Source organism: Astatotilapia calliptera, chromosome 7, assembly GCF_900246225.1.
Source record: "Astatotilapia calliptera chromosome 7, fAstCal1.2, whole genome shotgun sequence".
Lineage (NCBI taxonomy): Eukaryota > Metazoa > Chordata > Actinopteri > Cichliformes > Cichlidae > Astatotilapia > Astatotilapia calliptera.
Window position 1 is genome coordinate 9,196,848 of NC_039308.1, and position 19,066 is coordinate 9,215,913.

The 19,066-nt window shown below is 45.0% G+C and overlaps 1 pseudogene; it reads right to left on the bottom strand.

Moving 5' to 3' along the window:
* Positions 1–2,310: 2,310 nt before the first annotated feature.
* LOC113027272 (E3 ISG15--protein ligase HERC5-like) lies at positions 2,311–19,066 on the bottom strand (annotated as a pseudogene).

The window sequence follows — 19,066 nt, forward strand, 5'->3', positions numbered from 1 at the left end:
GACAGATCAACAATTGAATGACTCTATAAAATATATTGAGTCTTTGTATGCTCTAATGGAGCTCTGAGGTGTGCTGGATTTGATCACTGTCAATAGACACAATTAATCTGACTGACAGAGAGAAGGCCAAGACCTCAGGAGGACAGTTCATCATCAATCTTATTCAGCTTGTTTTAGAACTGAAGATGAAGATGAGAGGTGAGATGTCTGCATGCCCTCTGCTGGGAGTGAGTGAAAACACTTTTACTGACGGCTGGATCTAAATACTGAGTTTGGTGCCAAACGCACCATTAAACAGGGAACATGTCTATAGAAGAAGAAGATCTTGTCTTGTCTTGTTACAAACTTAAATTGTAAATTTCGAGTGTTGGAGCGGGAGTCAGGAGCACGTTCATGGAAACCACTTCTTTCCTTCTGTTTCACGATTGTTCACATTTCTCACTGTAAATAAACACACCGACTCTGATGGTCAAATCCTGCATTTGGTACCGGTTCTTGCCACGCATCTTGACATAAATAATCAACACTTTGATTTAGAAACTGCATTTTGTGTTCACTTGTGTTATCATTGTCTTATATTTAAATTTGTTTAATGATCTGAACCAGTTTTTCACATCACTGTACGTACGTAGAAATTCTGCTCAAACTCTATGAACAGAATCATTCTAACAATGTGAAACAAGCTGTCACTGCATCTGTACTAATGCTCAGTTTGTAAGAACAGACATGCTACAAAACAACCCCAAGACATGCGGGGTTCTTCAGAGGATAAAGTGCTGGTGCCGTGTTCCACCGCCAGACTTGCACACAATGTTGCAGAGATGTGCCAGCCAGGAAAGCACAGGAGCCTTAAAGCCATTTCCAGAACTTTTCTTTTAAGTTAATTGTAATCAATCAATCATTTTATTACATGGTGTTTTGGAAATGTAATTAATGATCAAATGATAACTACAACAGCAATAATGATAATAATAATAATGTTACTAAGAGTTTTTAAAACAACCAGACCTTCATCCTTTGTTCTAAATCTGTGTGTAGAACACAAACATATTCATGTAATGAAATACAGATGAATCACTGACTTGTGACACTATTGTTTCAGTTTCTTTAGTCATATCTCCTCCTGTTTTCCTGCTTTAGCGATGCAGGCGTCTTTCGTACACCATCATCACTTTCTCCACTTCAGCTTGAGGTAAACTTGTTTATTTGCAAAGAGAAGTAGAAGCATGACAGTATGTGCATGATCCAGAGTCATTAACAAACACACAGTGGTAAGAACAAAGTTTGCACAGGTTTTCTGTAATTTTGTGTGTGCACGTGTTTTTTGTTTGCACAGAATAACAACGTTTCCATACACATACTGAATGAGGACCAATGTTTTTGAATGAAAACTGGATCTACTTAGTTCTGCCTGTATTTTCTTCACATGTCTACACTGATATGAATGCACAATTTTAAGAGTTTAAGCAGCCATAGAGGGAACGGTGCCACTCCACCTTGGAAGATGAGGGCCGATTTAAACTTTTTATATTTTGTGTTTAATATAACTGACAATGACTAGGAAACCTAAAAAAGATGATACAACACATTAACACACAGAGTACATAATAACACAAATAATCGTACTGGCGATGATTGCTCGTATTGGGTGAATTAAAATCCACCAAGAATGCATTTAAGGTTTTGTTTCTTTCATTACACTTTCAGTTGACATGTGCTTTTCAAACGTTACATTTAAACTGTGTAATATAGTGGTCGTTCCATCCACTCACCTTTTATCTTTAATAGTTTTTTAGATGTTGGTGAAAAAAGTGTTCATGACAGTGTAGATTTCTGGTATTTTGTATAAATTTAAACATGTAACAATTCAATTATTTCTAATAATAAAAAAGTGTGAAATTGACGTTGGACTTGTGTTTGGAAATGAACCACCCCATGTTGTGCAGCTTTGTGGATTTTATACTTACTGGATACATACTTATTTATTATATAATTATTATATATAATTTTTGTGCACAACATCTGAAATCAGTCTGTCAATTCAGGCATTAGTGCTCAACCATCTCAGCTGTTGGTCAAATGCTTTTTCCATCAAACTCAGGTCATAAAACCCCAATATTTTACTTTATTAACTTCCTGTGATTCGTTGCTTTGTTGTGACTCTTGGGACATACTGAAGAATAACATTCGCACTTATTGTTTTACACGTTAACATGAAATACAGTCCTTACAAAGGAAAGCTTTCTTCTTGTTCTTAGTCAGTTCATCAAAGACCTCCCAAAACATCTGTATGGTGAGATGGTCTGCGCTTTATTCACCTTCATAATGTGTGTTCTAATCATAGTGAAAGAGACTGTTAGTGCTGGGTAGATAGCTTGTACTGGAAGGACTGTAAGGTGCTTGTTCAGGTTTGCAGCTACCACTCCCCGGAGTGTCGGCCAGAACACTGCTCAAGGCCCGGATGAATGTTCAGAAGGGAGACAATGAAGACACCGAGGATAGTGCAGACTCTTGTATTGACTTCACACAGTTGAAGGTAACAGGGATTGTCAGAGGAGCAGGTATTGCATACAGGTTTAGGTACGTGGGCATGGGTGTGTGTATGTGTGTGTGTGTGTGTGGTCTGTTGCTCATTAATGCACACTTCTCACGGAATAACCAATTCTCTGCCGGTAATCTGGAGCAGAAAAGCTCAGGTGCTTTGCCCATGTTTCTCCCTGGACATAGTCTCTCATACAAAGCGGTGGGGTGACCTCTACTGGCCACTCTAAAAACTACAGGTGAACTAACAACTGAACAGAATAAAACCATAACTACGGGGCCTTTTGTACAGCCGCCCCCAAATGTATGAAGTACATTTGCTCACAACAAAAGGCAATTTTACAAACAAAGTCACGGTGATTGTCCTTTGTCTTCGTCCGGGAGGGCAGGCAGCACCACCAGCCTCGCCACAGGTCGGGTGAAGGTCCGGTCCTTCACCTTGATGTCAGCAGACCTGATGTGCCCGTCGGGACTGGGGTGGACTTTGGAGATGCAGCCCACGAGCCAGGAAGCACGAGGCAGCTGAGGATCTACGATCATCACCACTGAACCTTCTGTGACATCTGCGGGGGATGACCGCCATTTCTGCCGAAGCTGCAGGCTTGGAAGGTACAGCCGGATGAATCGAGACCAGAAGTGGTCAGCCAGCACCTGGGAGTGCTTCCACCTCCAGCGACTCAGGAGCTCTTCTCTGGGGTAAGCCACTTGAGGAAGTGCTCTGTCAGGCCGCCCCATCAGAAAGCAGTTGGGGGTCACTGGATCAGGATCACTGATGTCAGACGGGACATAACCTAGTGGTTTGGAGTTCAAGATGCCCTCCACCTCCACAAGGACCGTGCGGAGGACCTCTTCTTGAAGGGGTTGGGATCCTACTGTAGTGTAGAGTGCCGTCTTGACAGACCTAATCTCCCGCTCCCACACTCCCCCGAAATGAGGAGCCGCTGGTGGATTGAAGTGGAAGACGATCTTATGGGGAGCCAGGAGCTTCTGCAGGTCAGAGGTCATGGCTGCAAAAGCTGCTTGGAGTTCCCTTTCTCCCCCACGGAAGTTGGTCCCTTGGTCTGAGTACAGCTCAGCTGGAGTTCCTCTCCTGGCAATGAAACGGCGAAGTGCCATTAGGAAGGCATCTGTATCGATGGAGGTTAGGACATCAAGGTGGACCGCTCTGATAGTTAGGCACTTAAAGATGATGCCCCACCTCTTCTCCACACGGCGCCCGATTTTGACCTCAAAGGGTCCAAAACAGTCCACGCCTGTCGAATAAAAGGCAGGTTTGTAAAGGCGGAGGCGCGCAACTGGCAGGTCCGCCATCTTGGGAACAGTCGGTCGGGCTCTCCATCTGCGGCACTCAAGACAGGTCCTTTGAAAACGCCTAACTGCTTCCCGGCCTCTCAGGATCCAATGAGTGCGCCGAATCTGGCCCTGGATGGCGCAGGCGACTGTCGACGTCCTGGATGAACAGGCGGGTGACTGGATGTGTCGGATCCAAAACTAAAGGATGGGAGCTGGTAAAGGCGAGATCTTCAGAGCGTCGAAGACGTCCACCTACACGGATGACCTCATTCTCGTGGTCGAACTCAGGGGATAGTGCGAGGAGACGACTGCTGCGACTGATGGATTTCCCCTGCTTAAGAAGTCGATACTCCTCAGGGAAGCTCTCCTGTTGAGCTTCTCTCAGGATGTTCATCTCTGCTCGAACATAGTCATAAGCCGATGAAGTTCCACCGCCTTTGGCCGCCCCATGCAACTGCGTAATAGCAGCTTCCAGCAGCTGTGTCCAGGTGTCATATTTGCTGAAGTTCGAGGTGGCGGGGTCGAAGGTGGTAGAAAATCCACAAAAGGTCTCTTTACGGAGCTCAGATGGGCCTGGAGGCTCAGCCAGGGTGCCACTTGGCTCTGGAGGCCACTGTTCTGGACCTAGGAGCAGGAAAGGAGGCCCTTGACTCCATCTATTGGGTCTGGTCAGCTCGAGAAGGGACTTCCCCCGGGTTATATCATCTGCGGGGTTCTGGGCTGAGTCCACATAGCGCCAGGTGTGCGAGTGAGTTAATTCCTGGATCTCAGCCACGCGGGTGCCGACGAAGACCTTGAAGTGGCATGACTGGGACCTCAACCAGGTGAGTACAGTTGTGGAGTCAGACCACAGCACTATTCTCTTTATGTCCAGAGTGAGCTCATTTCTCAGGAGACGGGAAAGATGAGCTCCGGAGAGGGCACCACACAGCTCAAGTCTAGGCATGGAGAGAATGCGTTTAGGGGCAACACGGGAGCGAGCCATCAGGAAGGCTAGATGTGAGCTGCCATCACCTGTCACTGTTCTCATGTAGGCCACTGCGCCATAAGCCTGCTCTGATGCATCACAGAATATGTGAATCTCTCTCTCACTAACTGCCTCCATGATGTGCTTTGGGAGATACGGGCGAGGAAGCAGGACTTGTGCAAGGAACAGCAATTCCTCTTCCCAGGTTTTCCACTGCTGGAGTAGTTCTGGTGGAAGCTGCGGGTCATCCCATCCCCTCTGTTGATCCCAAAGGCGCCTCACCAGCATCTTGGCTCGGGTGGTGTACGGTAGGATAAAGCCAAGTGGGTCGTATTGGCTTGCGAGAACTTTATAAATATTCCGCATGGTGGGGGCGCCATAACTGATTTTGCGGTGTCTGTAACCCAAGGTGTCCATGGGGAAGTGCCAGCTAAGGCCCAGAGTTGGCTCAGAGGTGTCTGATTTGTCTTGAGTGAGCCAAAGTTCTGCACTTGTGGATCTGAGGTCTTCAGGTAGGTGGCCAATGGTGCTGGGTTCATTACTGGCCCACTGGCGAAGGACAAATCCAGCAGAAGACAGAAGGGCTCTTAGCCTGTCCACTAGGTCCCGGGCTTCTTCAGGGGTTGGCACGCTCTGGAGAAGGTTATCAACATAGAAGCACTGTCCCACAGAGTGACGTAGCGGATCATCTCCTTCCGTGTGGTCCCTGGCGTGGCGCTGCAGAGCGAAGGTTGCACAGCATGGGCTGCAGGTTGTACCGAAGGGGAGGACCTGCCATTCATAAACGGCCACCGGTTCCTCGGGGTGCAGATCCCGCCACACAAACCGCAGGAGGGAACGATCCACGGGAAGAAGGCAAATCTGGTGGAACATACCTTTAATGTCACCACTAATGGCTACGGCATGCTCTCGAAAGCGAAGGAGGACACCAAGGAGCGATGCGCTCAGGGTAGGCCCAGGTAGAAGATGTTCGTTGAGGGCTTGGCCTTGGAACTGGAACGAACAGTTAAACACAAGGCAATCTTTACCATTGTGGCTAACAAGGTGGTGAGGGATGTACCATGACTCATCTGCTTGAGCAACCTCAGAGGGGGACACCTTAACCACCGAACCGGCCTGGACCAACTTCTCTATCTCCGCCCGGTAGATCTTAGCTCGTTCTGGATCTTTCTGGAGCCTTCTCTCCACACTTCTCAAACTGGGAACGACAGCGTTAGGGCTAGCTTTAAGGTGTGGCATGTTCCCGCGGCGAAGGAGGGGGGTGGCATAGCGTTGGATGCCCTCGACATCTACACGAACTGTCTTCTGCTCTAGCAGGCTAACTGCATAGTTATCTTCTCTTGAACGGGTAACCACCTTGCCTTCTGGCACCGGGACAACATCTACCTGCCATAACTTCTCTACATGTTTGAGTAGCTCACTCACCTGGGGAGGAAGGGCAGTCGTGAAGAGGCACTGTTGTGGCAGCGAAGAGGAACCTATAAGGCTGGAGGGAACCTGTAGTGTCCACCCTAACCTGGTGCGCATAGCAGCAGGACCACCCGGTGGACCAAGACGGACAGCTTCAGTTGGAGTGATGAGCTGTGGGTGGTCACTGCCAATAAGAAGGAGAGGTTTGACCTTCTTGAAGGACTGGAGAGGCAGGCCTCGGAGGTGTCTGTACTTCCGCTGCAAGGACTCCACTGGGTAGCTGTGCTCGGCTAGGTCGATACGGGTGGTGGTGAAGGCGTTGCGGACTTTGTACTTCAGCTTAGGTTTGCCACCAGGGGAGATCTCAAATGAGACACATGATCCATGCAGAGTTTGCACATCTTGCTTGATAGTGCGCAATGGAAGTGTCTCTGGGATGCCTTGAAGGTCAAGCTTCTGGGCAGCGGTGGGTAGCAGCATAGTCCTCTCTGACCCATCATCCAAAACTGCGTGAGTGCTCAAAGTCTTGCCATTATGGTGAAGGATGACTGGGACAACCTTTAACAGGACTTGGCCGCTCTCTGTAGGACGATCGAGGTACAGGACGCCCGTAGGATTCTCACCTTCTCGTGGGGGAGCAGACACTGGGCCATGTGGCTTCAAGGACTTCGAATTCACGTCGTGAAGGACCTGCAGATGACGACCCTGACACAGGCTGCAGGGTTTCTTGAGGGTACACTGTGCTGCCTGATGGGAGCGTGCGCAACGCCAGCACCTCTTGTTAGTCTTTATCCAGTCTGTGAGTTGTTCACGACTCAGCTTGATGACCTCCTGACACTGACTCAGGTGATGGGCACGGTTATCACAAAAGGCGCAGTAGGGTGGCTGCCTAGCTTTGTTTGGAGTGGTACCTAGTGACCTGGGTGAGCTCTCTCCACTGTGAAGAACCGCAACAGAGCGTCTGCTTGGTCTGACATCAGGCTTCTCTCTGGTGATCGCTGGAGTGGGCAGGCCGTCATAGTCCTGACACTAGGATTCGTACTTTAACCAGGTAGCCAGGTCATCCAGGGTGTAAGCCTGACCAGAATGGTTATACATGCACCGACGTAAATCAGCTCTTTGCTCTGAAGGAAGCTTACTAAGGAGTCGAGCCACATGGGAGCCACACTGGAGTTCGACCTCCCCATCAGGGCCTAAAGTCTTCAGCATGCCCACGAGCGACTGGATGTGGAGAGAGAATCGCTCAAATGCGGCTGCATCCCCTCGGCGGATGTCAGGTGAGTCCATGACAGCAGCAATTCTTCTCAGGGCAAGCTGGTGGGGCTGCCCAAGCCTGTCGTTAAGAGCGTTCATAGTGTCACTGAAGGGCGTGGCAGAATGGAGGTAAGCGTCCGCTATCAACTTTGCTTCCTCCAGGTGTAGGTGATCTAACAAGACTTGGTACCTGAAGAGCTCTGAACTCTCCGGGGGCAATAAGTTCTCTAGCGCCATCTTTAGACGAGCAAATTCCCCAGGATCATGGCGTGAGAGCTTGGGAATGCTTGAACAAGGCCCCCTGTAGGTCAAGAAAGGAGTAGATGAGGACGGGGGTGGAGTTGGCAGTGGTTGCAATGGAGGGGGGTGTGCTCTCGGAGGCGGCGCTGGAGGGTAGGTGATCCTTGGCTGAGGAGAAGTGAACCCTGGCCTAGATTCATGTGGGGGGATGATCTGACTCTCCTGTGCAGCCATAGACTCCCTCTTCAGATCCTGGAGCTCTTTCAGCATCGTATCGATGCGGTCCGCAACTGGACCCTGGCTGGAGACAGACTCCTCCTTGAACACAACAGGAGGAGGTGGTGGAGGCCAGTCCTCTTCCTCTTCAGCAGGGGGTGGCTGGAGATGAACAGCAGGGACTCTGGGCGGTGGACTGAGCTGCAGACTCTCTGCACGGTCCAGCAACTGCAGCAAACTAGCATGAAGGGCCTGGAAATTAGCCAGCCCGGCTCTCATCTCGTCATGCGACTGCTGGAACAGGAACCTTTCACGCTGTATATCTTCTAACTCTGCTCTCAATGGTGTGACATGGCCGTGTGAGCCGTCATCAGAGGGATCAGACGGAGGATGGTGGGAAGAACGGTTGTCGCCTCCTGTCCCACTTTCCTCCTGGTAACCTGCACCAAGCCCGGGGAAGTCAGTCTCATAAGCTTCATAGCGGAGGGGACGACGTACATTACGCCGTGGGCGCGCACCAAGAGCTGAGAAGTTCTGAATATCATCCATCTTGTTAGGGTAGAAGCAGCTTATATCCGGCTCGAAGGACCATTAATGTTGGGTAGATAGCTTGTACTGGAAGGACTGTAAGGTGCTTGTTCAGGTTTGCAGCTACCACTCCCCGGAGTGTCGGCCAGAACACTGCTCAAGGCCCGGATGAATGTTCAGAAGGGAGACAATGAAGACACCGAGGATAGTGCAGACTCTTGTATTGACTTCACACAGTTGAAGGTAACAGGGATTGTCAGAGGAGCAGGTATTGCATACAGGTTTAGGTGCGTGGGCATGGGTGTGTGTGTGTGTGTGTGTGTGTGTGTGTGGTCTGTTGCTCATTAATGCACACTTCTCACAGAATAACCAATTCTCTGCCGGTAATCTGGAGCAGAAAAGCTCAGGTGCTTTGCCCACGTTTCTCCCTAGACATAGTCTCTCATACAAAGCGGTGGGGTGACCTCTACTGGCCACTCTAAAAACTACAGGTGAACTAACAACTGAACAGAATAAAACCATAACTACGGGGCCTTTTGTACAGTTAGATATACCAAAGATAACTCATTCACAATAATGGGATGTGATAAAAGAATTGCAGACAAATTACATCTTTGTATCACTAACAGCTGTTTATCTGTTTCAGCTTTTCCCAGTCACTGAAGTCTTTGCCCACCATCACTTCTTGCAGCTCCTTTGGCCTGAAGAGTTTCACCAAATCCTGCTCACACACCAGGAAGAAGCCTCTCTTGAACTCCTGAAACACATTCTCCACTGATGTGTTGAAGGCATGATTCACGTAGGCATCCACAAACTCCTTCCTGTTTGGAAGATAAAAGTAGTGATTTACATCCACACTTTGGTCAAATCATGAACTGTTCTGTTCCATTTTGTTTAAAGAGTGGTCGCTTTATATCTCTGCCACTGATATTTTACTGTGGTTACTTGGCCCATGGTAATTCATTGTGTAGAAACCTGAAAATTAGTGGTGTGCTTCAAGGATATGCATTTGACCTCTTTCTGTTAGATGCTTCACATTGGCCACAAAAGAGTTTATGTAATAAAGCTTTGTTTCTTTGTAGATGATATGCAGTTATATATTTCTGTAAGCTGACTTTACAGATCAGCTGCCTTTGTAGGCTGATGTAGAGTTATTAGATTAGATCATAATAAGTTATGACTTGTTATTATCTATAGCATGAAATCTTTTTTTTCAAATATATGTCCCAGCTTTCATCACTTGTGACTCTATTGTACTACTGTACTCTTGCTTCTTCAAATCGTGTTAAGGAAACCTCAGACTGCAGTAATTAGGGATTTACTGACACCAGGTAAGCAATGTTTAGTGTAAAATACACATTTTTATTGTTCCAACAAATAACCAATGTTACATATGTTAAAGATTTGTTATTGGAAATAATTCAACCCCACCAGAATTAAACAAAACACAAAGAATAAAGTGATAAATAATACAGAAGTGCTCTATTGGATTGTATTACATAGTCAGATGTTTATAGCAATATAGTAGTTATAAAGCAATACATTCTCCTGTTCATGTTTGTCTGAGCATAAAAATTAGATTTGATTCATAAGAATTATAATGCAGCAGTAACTTAAATTATTGGATAAATTATGACATATTAAGAAAAGTCAGATAATTCTAAAGTGCCTTATGATGCTGATGCTGTTACACAGCTGTCTTATGTGGGGATGTTGAATTTTTTGCATTTGCTATAGTGTAATATTATTGTAATACAGTGTAAATTATCCTGAGGTACCACAGGAAAAAAAAGATGAGTTCCAAGAATAAAAATAAATCTCATCCCTCCTCCTCGGCTCAGACACAGTGCACGCTCCTTTAGAGCTGCATACGATCCACCATCACAGTGTGAATTCTGTATCTGCTAGCAGGGCCTCTGTCAGTCTGTCTCACATGATCTCCTTAGTTGAGTAAAAAGGCAGATACAGATTAGGGTGACATGTCTCTGACTCAGGGAAGTGCTGATCACAGGTGCCGCTCTGAATAGCAAAAACCTTCATCTTGACCTGGTCAATGACAAAAATAGGAGCTCTCCTGTAACCAGTAAGGAACCCTGAAGAACAACAATGGAAAGAAAATATAATTTTACTTATCTTATTTTTTTTGAAAACTTTTACATACATCTTATCATCATCACATCACAGGAAAAAGTATTTTTGCATATTTGTCACATTTATGTGTAAAAAGTAAATACAAAACACAATTGTTAATTTATAATTTCATTCATTAAGGGAAAAAAATATTCAAGCCTAGCTGGCCCTATGTGAAAAAGCAATTGACCTCTAAATGTATTAACTGGTGGAAGCATCCTGGCAGCAAGAACTGCAGTCAAGTGTTTGTAATAACTGGTAATGAATCTTTACATAGCTTTGGGAGGAATTTTGGCCCACTTTCCTTGGCATACGTTTTTGTACTTTGAACAAGCATAATAAAAACAGAATTAGGGCTTTTTTTTAAAGGCTTAACGAGGCTATGAAGAATCTTTCATTTCCATCCATCCATCTTCATCCGCTTTATCCGAGGCCGGGTCGCGGGGGCAGCAGTCTAAGCAAAGAGGCCCAGACCTCCCTCTCCCCAGCCACCTCCTCCAGCTTATCCGGGGGAACTCCAAGGCGTTCCCAGGCCAGCCGAGAGATATAATCTCTCCAGCGTGTCCTGGGTCTGCCCCGGGGCTCTAGAATTCGCAATTTACAGTTTACAGGTGAAGATTTTTCCGCAATTTTTGTGAATCGCCTGTTTTTAACTTAAATGGGGCATGCCTGGAACACCTCACCCAGGAGGGCCCATCCTTGTCAGATGCCCGAACCACCTCAACTGGCTCCTTTCGATGTGGAGCAGCAGCTGCTCTACTCTGAGCTCCTCCTGGATGGCCGAACTTCTCACCCTATCTCTAAGGGAGAGGCCAGCCACCCTTCAGAGGAAGCTCATTTCTGCCGCTTGTATCCGCGATCTCGTTCTTTTGGTCACTACCCACAGCTCGTGGCCATAGGTGAGGGTAGGGACGTAGATCGACCGGTAAATTGAGAGCTTTGCTTTTACACTCAGCTCCCTCTTCACCACGACGGACAGGTGCAGCGTCTGCATTACTGCGGCTGCAGCCCCAATCCGTCTGTCGATCTCCGGCTCCCTTCTCCCATCACTCACAAACAAGACCCCGAGATACTTGAACTCCTCCACTTGGGGCAGGAACTCATCCCCGACCCGGAGTGGGCACTCCACCCTTTTCCGGCTGAGAACCATGGCCTCAGATTTGGAGGTGCTGATCCTCATTCCCGCTGCTTCACACTCGGCTGCGAACCGTTCCAGTGTGAGCTGGAGGCCCTCACCCGATGAAGCCAACAGAACCACATCATCCGCAAAAATCAGAGATGAGATTCTGAGGCCACCAAAGCGAAAGCCTTCCGCCACTTGGCTGCGCCTAGAAATCCTGTCCATAAAAATTATGAACAGAACCGGAGACAAAGGGCAGCCCTGGCGGAGCCCATCACCCACCGGGAACAAGTCCGACTTATTGCCGGCAATGCGAACCAAGCTCTTGCAACGGTTGTATAGGGATCGAATGGCCCGTAGCAATGGGCCAGACACCCCATATTCCCGCAACACCTCCCTCAGGACACCCCTAGGGACACGGTCGAATGCCTTCTCCAAGTCCACAAAACACATGTAGACTGGTTGGGCAAACTCCCATGCACCCCACCCTCAAGTATCCTGGAGAGGATAAAGAGCTGGTCCAGTGTTCCGCGACCACGACGAAAACCGCATTGTTCCTCCTGTATCCGAGGTTCGACTAACGGACGAACTCTCCTTTCCAGCACCCTGGCATAGACTTTCCCAGGGAGGCTGAGGAGTGTGATCCCCCTGTAGTTGGAACACACCCTCCGGTCCCCCTTCTTAAAGATGGGGACCACCACCCCGGTCTGCCAGTCCACAGGTACTGCCCCTGATCTCCACGCAACATTGCAGAGGCGTGTCAACCAGGACAGCCCTACAACGTCCAGAGCCTTCAGGAACTCAGGGCGGACCTCATCAACACCAGGGGCTCTGCCACCAAGGAGTTGTTTAACTGCCTCAGTGACCTCGCCCCCGGAGATTGGCGGGTCATTCCCCTCATCCCCAGACTCTGCTTCCTCCTCGGAAGACGCGTCAGTGGGATTAAGGAGGTCCTCGAAGTCCTCGAGGTCCTTCCACCGCCTGACAATTTTCTCAGTCGACGTCAGCAGCGCTCCGCCAGCACTATACACAGTGCAGGTAGAGCACCGCTTTCCCCTCCTGAGACGCCTGACGGTTTGCCAGAATTTCTTCGAGGCAGTCCGAAAGTCTTTTTCCATGGCCTCTCCGAACTCCTCCCACACCCGAGTTTTTGCTTCAGCCACTGCCCGAGCCGCATTCCGCTTGGCCTGTCGATACCTGTCGGCTGCCTCCGGAGTCCCACAGGCTAACCAAGCCCGATAGGACTCCTTCTTCAGCTTGGTGGCTCCCTTCACCTCTGGTGTCCACCATTTGGTTCGGGGATTACCATTCACATAGGCCTCCACAAACTCCTTCCTGTTTAGGAGGGAAATTTTTAAATCAGCAAATATTTCACCGAGACAAAGGTGCTGCAGATGAACCTCACAAGCACGTCATGTTTTATATGCTTACTTATTTTGACTTGTCAGTGGCTTTCCAGGAGTTTGAGGATCCAGGTCAACATCTATTCCATCCCAGTTTATCTGTAAATTAGTTATAAATCAGATGAGTTTAGCTGCAAAACCTGAGAATGAGACAGATTACTGATCATCTTCTATAGTAAAACACATACCCAAAAGTCCATGTAGAGATTATCCAGAACATCATCTTCATAGTTTAAGATGGTCTGCAGAGTCCTTTAAAGAAATTAAAACAAAAAGTTGTATTAAAAGAAGTTCAACTATGTACATTTTACAGCAGTCACAAGTTACTGTAACTTTTGACACACGACAACTTAAAATACATCCATCCATACATTTTCTTCTGCTTGTCCGGGGCCAGGCTGTGGGACCAGCAGCAGCATGTGTTACTGAAATGAAATGGATACTTACCGTCCTACAGTCGGGCTGAACTCCATCATATCCTCCAGTGTCGGCTCTAAACTGAGTAGCTTCTTGAACAGAACCAGTGGGAATGGTAAGTGTATGATACACTGGTTGTACAAGGCCAAGCCACACAGTAGTCCAAACAGGAAGAAGTTTCTCTTGCTCTCCTCTGTTGCCTGCATTAATAAAAGTTCACTTTGGTTCTATTATTGCTTATCGTTAAAATTTCAATCCTTTAACCAATTTTATACAGTTGGTGGGCTCAGTTTTAAAGTCTTACATTGGAGGGAAACCATGCCAGGGTTTTGGAGTCATTGAGCATGAACATCCCAGATTCTTCTGACACCATTTTAAGAAACAGGTGGTGAAAAAGGTCTCGTTTGTAGACATCTTTGGTGTTTGGGTCCTCATCAAAATGGACCTGAGAAATAGAAATATTAGAGATGCTTCTGGAAAGAACAGTTGCAGAAGAATGGCTATGCATTAATCATCAGGGGAAAATCAATCAAATATTCACCACAAGGTGGCTTCTTGAAGTCGCTGTGAGGAGCAGCTGCCAGCTCTCTGAAGGTGCTTTCGAAAAGTGATGCGCGCTGCAGCTGCAGTTTAAAAAATTTGGGTTTTGACTGGGGAATCCATCCGTAAGGAAAAACAAAAAGCATCTGTGGAGGCGCCTGCTGTTCATTCTGCACGACAAAACAAAGTATCATGATTTTAAAATAAATTCTCTATTTAAATTCCAATTGTGATGTATATAAGGCAGCTGGTGAACCAAGTGAGCTAGACTGGCTCTTGCTTCTGTTCTGAGGTTCTGAAACTGACGCCTGCCTGAACTGTGAGTGAAAAGAGTGCTGAGAGAACTAAAACAAATAAAACAACAAAATGTTGGAATCTTCTGCAGCACTGAGGGCAGCTGCTGATTTATGATTGTATTCTGTTAGTTTATTTTCTGTTGTGACTCCTTTGTTTTTTATAGATGGTTGTTTTGTCTGTTATATAAAACTGCTGAATAGTGTAGCTTTAAAGTGCGATCACTAAAACACACTAATGCAGACTGGAAAATTACAAATTCTGCTATTGTTTTCCTGTAACAGGGTGGTGAAGTTACCTGAGTGAATGCAGAATTCATGTCAAAAACCAGCTTCTTTGATTTCAGATCCATCACAAATGGGTACTTGCAAAGAATCACAGGCAGATCATCTGCATTCTGGAAAAACAAAAAAACAACCCACATAAACAGTTAGTGAGCTTAACAGTGTGTTAACATGAATGAGTCATTTTCTGGGTTGACTGCCATCTTAGCAGGTTCAAAGTACTTGTTGTCAGCTGACCTCACCTTGAGTTTTGACTTTGTTCGCCAACGTTTGAGATCCTCCTTTAGAAACATCTGGCTAAGCTCGAGGCAAAAAGTTGTTTCTGGGATTTTCTTGTTTATCTCATTGGTCTTAAAACAAGAAGTGGTAGTATTTGTTATACTGGCTGTGTGAAAATCCAACTTTTTTTTGTTGAAAAGCTGAGCAGTAATACATTTAATTAATTTTTGATCATTTCTGATACTGACATAGTACATATGCTGGAGGATTAGCAGTACGTTTCTGGCTTGAGCGTTGCAAGAAGCAGACTTAAAGATTGGGATCCACGAGAGGGCCGTCTTTCACACCTGAACATATCTGATCGTGTCGGAGGGTGACAGTGAGGACCACCATTCCCCTGAGGATGACAAAGTTACAGTCAGCTCTTCACTGGCTGATATCATGGTTTAAGAAGTCTAGAGTGTTCGTTAGAATAAAATGCTATCATTTAATACATTGATGCATTTAAACAGTATATACTAATCCAATAAATACACTTTTAATAGACGTGCTGAAGGTTTTAAAGTTCTTAAAGTCTGCCTAAATGGTAGCAGCGACTGCATCAGCAAGCTTTTTGCTCTGTTGCCATCTGCATTTCTCTATGCATGCATGCAGACGTTCATTGAGAAGCAGGAAGATCCTCAATCCTTCCACTCCCACAGGGTTCTCATATCAACAGATGGAAGCAGCTGCAGAACAGCAGTCTCAGCCTGTTGATGCAACTTATTATTAATTAAAGGTTTAATTAAAGTCCACTTCTTACTTTTTTAGTTAATTACTCATCAGGTTACAAACGTGTGTTAGTCACATTCCAGTTCAATACCTCTGCAAAAACAACATCTCGAATCACCAGCTTCTCAAAACTTCACCGTGCAAGTGACAAGTCCAAACCGGAGTACTTTGGTGAAGTTTGGAAATGTTTATCTTTGCTGACATGAAGAAAATGACAAATGTGTATATTCAAATGTTAAATTCAACAGATATAAAGAAGTCGTGATCATGCTCATAAATGGTGTTCTTACCTCCTGTCAAGAAAGCTTTGATTCATACAGGATGGAGATGTGAGCATCCTGTGAATTTCCCTGTGAAGAGTTCATGAGGTTAGTCAGTAACACTAAGACTACAGTGTACATGCTGTGCAGCAAACCAGTTACATACAACAACAATAACAGCTGCTTTTGTGTTAGACTTACTCTTTTAGATTTTTCCACAGCTTTGGATTGTATGCAGAGACCCATTTGTCAATCATGTTATCAATAGAGTGTTCTGTCACCTTGTTCTTTGTGCCACTGCCTGACTCATGATCAGCGCCCTGTGAAAGAAGCAAAGGTTCATGTTTGGTTTAGACACATGACCTCACAAGTAGATATAACTGGTAAAGCCATGTTTACATCCTCCCACAGGTATCCTTACTGCAATGTATGTATTTGTGCTGGTACCTCATTAGGCGTGCATGTTGCAAATGAAGTGTTTCCTCCTGCATAGATGTTAGAAATGTCTAGAATAAAAACAGATGAGAAATTATCTACCTAAGAGTGAACTGTACTGTATGGGATGGTTTTTCAGTTCCAGAAAGAAATATAAGATATAGCGACTTGCTCTTACAGTGGGCTTAATTTGTGACATTTAGGCAATAAACCTTTTTGTTGTTAACTGTGGTTAACTCGGTTATTTGGATCAAATTCAGGTCCAGTTTTATTTGCTTAAATTATTTTTTTTTTATCAGCACTTTAAAAACATACAGCAGAAAACCTAAAACCTGCCGTGAGTTCATGACATTTATTTTTAGATTATTTTAAGTTTTCCAGTATTTGATGCGTGGCCAAACATTTTGTCTATGATTATATTCAAGCCCTTATAGTCAGAATTACTAATTATTTTAAACTAAAGCTTTACCCAATTATCTATTGGGCTATTGGCTCATCTGTGTTACACCTGCAGCAAGTGCAAAGCCCAACAGTGCAGCTCCTCACTGGTGTCAGAAGACGCAGTACCTCTGAGTAGCACTTTTTATTGCTGCATAGTGAATATATGTGTGTGTCTTTGTCAGGTTTATAACCTCTATCTATACAGTTGGATGTGACACACCTTAATTATTACTCTAATAATAAAATTATTTAATTGTTACTGTTATTTTTGTGAAATTGTAAATTGAATCGACTCTTCTGTTCAGATAAATGTATTTACCATGTGGCAGTTGCACAGGTAGTGGCACTGATGCCTGAGTCTCGTCTCCACATCCCAGCTGCCCTTGTTCATTACACCCAAACGAGTACACCTTCTTGGATTCTGTCAGTACCAGTGTGTGACAGCTGATTGAGAAAAGAGTGCATGAAAAGGAAAGTCCACAATGTAAAACATTTTAAACATCTGTGTTGTTGGTGGACCTCAGTATGATCACTCTGAAGATATAAGACAGAAGTTGAAGTTTCCTGTTCGCTCAGCAGTAAACGCTTTTCTTTTTCAATTACAGTATTTATGATATAATTATAATTAAATGTTACCTCCCACATGCAACCTTTGTGACCTTTGCCCCCCAGAGCTCTGCAACAAGCCGAGGACACTGTTCATTTTGTAACGAGTTGTGGCCAAGCTGTCCATATTGACCAGAGCCAAATGTAAACACTGCACCGTCCTGAGAACCAGACAACAGTCCATATTAAATTTTTGCCATGTACATATAGTTATCTCAGGAGTTTGTGGAAAAGCAATCAGAAGCCAAAGAATAAGAAACAAAAAGGCACTTTCATAATTAATGCAAAATGAACAATGATAGTATGAAATTACTGGAATTTCTTCTTATTAAAAAACAGACAAATAAAAGAAACCTCAGTATAAATAACTGGAGTCAACTAGTGCGTTCATGTTCACAGTGTACACACGGGTGCTCACACACACAAACTACTCCCTTTTTGGCTCCTACCTCAAAGCACACTGTGCACTGTCGATCTTATGTGCTGCACAATAATGTTTAATATTTAGTATTTACAGTTATATTCCCATATATCATCGTGATGTTGTTTGTTCTATTGCTCTCGTTTTCTTCTGCTTGTTTTCTTTTTTCATTCTCAACAGGTGAAATTAAAAAAGAAAAAAAACAAAACAAAACAAAAAACAATAACATGTAATATTTAGTATCTACTGTTAGCTAGTTTATTGTGATTGTGTTGTTTTTATTATGTTGCTCTTTGTTGTTTGTTTTCTCTACTGGTTTTTTATCTCCATACAGGTGATCCAGGTGTTTTGTTTGTTTTTCTTTTTTTTCTTCCCCCCTTTCTCACCATCTCTTCTCCCCTCTATTTTTCTTTCTCTCCCTCTCCCCCAGTCATGTCTGTCCCGTCTTTAAAAAACGAAAATAAAATAAATACATAATTATAATAAAGGGCAATCAAATGGACCAATATGGCAAGGCCATGATGATCCACTTGGTAAACTAAATCCACTTGGCATCTTTCTTGGCCTTCAGACAACAATTCTGATGGCTGAAGATCCAAACAGGACAGGCAAAAAAAAAAAGAAAAGTAATTTATATGTCTACAAAACAGGTTCAGTTTGTAACTGAGAGAGTTACAAACAGCTCAGTAGTGCTGAATTATATTTCCAATAAAACACAATTTCATATGTTGTAGTAACAACACACTGCCACAAGATGGCAGCCTAGGCCTACTTTACCATGCTGTTCCAGTAAAAAAAGGAAAAGTGACAGAGCCCTGAAAGAGTGACAGTGACACTTTTTATGAACTCATCTGTAATGTGTCACCTTTTCTGTAGAATGAAAAAGTGCTTCCCTTCTTTTAAAGTAAATACAGGCTTACAAAGATCCTCTAAACATGTTTCTGAAATAATCCTAAACACAATCATTAAATCAAAAATGCAAGAAACAATTTATTTAATCATTCTTTTTAACTTAATTCCTTAACTTAGTAAAAAAAAAAAATAGACAAAAACTTTTCTGCTGTCTCACCTCTGTCAGTTTTCATGCTTTTGCAAGAACAGGTGGAGGTGCAGGTGGAACTTTGACTTCACTGCGGTTTGTATGTGCAGGCAGGAGTGTGACATCTCAGAACAGCAGAGGATTGTCGAGCACAGTGACTCCTGCTGCGACGCCCCTGTCTGACTGTCCTGAGCTCTTGGTCCTCAGCAGACGGCCCACACACTCATTCATCACCAT